This window comes from Arachis hypogaea, chromosome 18 (assembly GCF_003086295.3).
Source record: "Arachis hypogaea cultivar Tifrunner chromosome 18, arahy.Tifrunner.gnm2.J5K5, whole genome shotgun sequence".
NCBI classification, from domain to species: Eukaryota; Viridiplantae; Streptophyta; class Magnoliopsida; order Fabales; family Fabaceae; genus Arachis; species Arachis hypogaea.
Window position 1 is genome coordinate 110407184 of NC_092053.1, and position 3390 is coordinate 110410573.

The window sequence follows — 3390 nt, forward strand, 5'->3', positions numbered from 1 at the left end:
GGATTATCGTTCCATGAGAATTAATGGATTAAGCAAGGCAATGATCAAGTCACTACAAAAAATGGTTTAAAATGGCATTTATATTACGTCGGTTTTGAAGAACCGCAGTAATATCCAAACATTATGACATTTTTTGTTGCTGCCGTAACTGACTTTCTATTTGGTGGCGGTTCTAGTGATTATGGCGGTTTTAAACCGCCATTATCCCACATATATAAATGAAAAAAACAATCCCTAACTGAACACTGTAAATATACGTTAAACGGCTGGCTCAATCTCGCTTCTATCTCTCCCTCGTCGTCATCTCAATCCATCGCTACCACTCCGCTTCGTCTTCACTGTCAAAAGTTCCAAGCCACACACTCCTTCTTTCCTTGTCGAAGTTGTTTCCCATGGTCACTGTCCCTAGCTAGTGCGACGATCTCGGATCTTCTTTCAGATCTCGGATCTTCTCCGGCGACGACCTCCTTCGGCGACATCTCCTCCCGTGGTAATCTCCTCCGGTGACATCACCTCCAGCTTCCTCTCCTTCCGTCCTAGTTATGCGCCTTTTCCACCAAAATCCTCAGCGCCTCCTCAGCGTCTTCTCTGGTGACATCTCTCTATTGAAGATCTCTAAAATCCAAGCCATCACAAGCAGAACAGCACAACTCTCCCATACTTCCTCAGTTCTTCTATAAGTATTATAGATCTCTCTCGTCCTTTCTCTTGTCCCTTCTTTAATTTTTTATTTTTATTTTGTGGTATGATAATATAATTAATTACTATATATTTGTTCTTTGTTCAATTTGATTAATAATTAAAATTTAAGCATGACATCTTAATTGTATGATTGTTAGGGCTGAGAGATAGAAATTGTAGCTTATTTTGAGTTTTGAGCACCATGTGTTTGTTTTTATGTGTGTGTGATGGTTAATGTATCTAAATTGGTGGTTTTATATATCAGCTTTTGTTGTACTTCTAAATTAGTGGTTTAATCTCTCCTTCATGATCTTATGTGACTGAATTATTTGTAGAATGTGAGATTTTACAATTATTTTCTAAACTATTGTATTATTTATATTTTATATTTTATATTCTAACCAATAAGTTTTCTTTAAAGTTTATGGAAAACTTTTTTGCTGCCAGCTTCAAAGCATGAACTAGATGGCAGAGTAATCTTGGTTGAATTTGAAACCCTTCGATTGTTGAATACATATGTTCCAAATAATGGGTGGAAGAGGAACCAAACTTATTTCAAAGGAGAAGAAAATGAGACAAAAGGATTCTAGAATTTGTTACACAAAATTCAGACAAGCCTTTGATATGGTGTGGGGATCTAAATGGAAGGTAGCTAATCTCCATTTTCCTTTTGTCTCTGGCAGTATGATATTAATAAATTTTAATCTCCTTGTTTGGTGGCATACTTTTCATTATTGTCGTTGTAGCTATGAAACAAATTCAGCTCTTTGTTAGAATCTATGCCATGAAGAAAACTGAAATTCAAACAATTTGAGAGGATAACTAATCAAAACTAATATGAAGTTTACTCCAAATTTAATTAAAGCACAAGTTTACTTATTAGTTTTGAATGATTTTAAATATAAGGCTGTGTACATTCTCCCTAGAGCCCACCAAGCAGGATCCTTGTGTGCTGTTGTGCCATTTCTTTATGGATTTTATTTGCTTGTAATATTTTATTTATTACTTATTTGATTTTCATTTATATTTGCATAAAATTGCTGCAGGACCTTGCCCAAGAATACATGATCCGAAGTTGAAAGAAAGGTGAACAAGTAGATCTATTTTATTCGTATAAGGTTTTGTGTTTTGTTAAGAACGGTGTCAAATTTCTAATAGTGCACTGCATACTATGAATCCTCTTACTGTAATATTTCCTAAATGAATATGTAAGAAAACCATTTGGTTTTCGTTGCTGCTAGAGTCAAGCTCCATGATCTTTAGGTTTCTCAATGCTTTCATTTTTCTCTCACTAGCATCTTTTCTTTGATTTTACTTATGGACTATAATTTGAACGTGTTGTTACTGATCTGATAAATAAGGTTGCTGATCTGATCTGATAATCTCACTAACATATGTATGCATTCTTTGAAAATGTAATATGGCATCATCATCATTATTACTAGCGTCTTGCTGCCATATATATATATATATATATATATATATAATACAAAAGCAAAAAATAAACTATAATTTAGTGGTTAAAGATTATGTGTAATCAAGTTTAAAAATGCCACTCTATCAGGGTTATTTGTTGTGTTTGTTTAAATAATTTACTGGCTTTTAGACCGTCTCCTTCATCACCCTCAGAATTTACTCCAACTCCTAGTCCACTACAAAAAAATGTTATAAAACGATATTAAAATTAAGGCATTCTCATAAAAATGCCATAATATCTATGAATTACGGTAGTTTATGTGGCTACCACAATTCAACTTTAGTTAGCGGCAATTTTGGCGGTTTTGACCGCCATTATGTTTTAAATCAGTTTTAAAAAATTCAACTTCTCTGATCCATGTCTAATTGCAAATGAGAGTGAGAGTAGTATAGTGCGTCTGTGTATGTAAGAGTTGTGTTGGTGTGGCAGAACTTGAAAACGATATCGCTGCTGCTCTGCGAGCTTCTCCTCCATCGATCTCTCCTCCATCAACGATTCTCCCCTCCGTTGATGTCACCTCCATCAATGCTTCTCCTCCGATGGCATATTTGCTTCCATTGATGCGCTCTACGAGGTATTCTATTAGTTTCGGTTCTTCGAGCTTCTCTTCTCCTCATTGACCTTATTTTGTTTAATTCCAGGTTTTGATTTTTCTGTGCTAACTTCTGCTACTTATTTTATTTAATGCTAGGTTTTGAATTTTTTTCCTTGTTCAATTTATTTTTAGGTCAGAAATTGGATTATTAGAAGAAATTGAGTAAGTTCTTCACTGAATTTCTTCGTAATTATAGGATTGAGTAAAATCATGTGAATACTTATTTTCTCTTGGTATTACATGCACTGTGAACTTCATAGATCTTCTTCTTTATGTTTTCTGTTGTAGAAAAAAATTTTAAGAAATTTACTAGAGTTGTTATACTTTTTAATTTTGAAAGCATGGAGTGATTAAAGTTTCAACCAAATTATTTGAAATCCTATTAACATTCTCGTAGAAATGCCATTTTTGGTATGCAAAGATGTTTGGTAGCACTGAGTCAGAGAGACAGAAACAGCAAAACACATGAAGGGACTGAAATACACTTTCTCAATGCACATATTAGAAGGAAGAATACTTGTGTGTCTGTCTAGTGTCGAGTTGCACCTATCCTTGTCTCAATGCAGCCTAGTAAAGAACATCCATATTTGAATAAATGCATTTGGAATAAAGCACTTTCCACACGATCAAAACTGTT

General features: G+C 34.3%; 1 long non-coding RNA gene across 1 annotated transcript; it reads left to right on the forward strand.

The window, feature by feature from the left end:
• Positions 1–382: 382 nt before the first annotated feature.
• Positions 383–2828, forward strand: LOC112771613 (uncharacterized). Its single transcript, XR_003187126.2, has 4 exons — positions 383–680; positions 1129–1329; positions 1728–1767; positions 2588–2828. It is a non-coding gene; the product is annotated as an uncharacterized lncRNA (long non-coding RNA).
• The last annotated feature ends 562 nt before the right edge of the window (positions 2829–3390 follow it).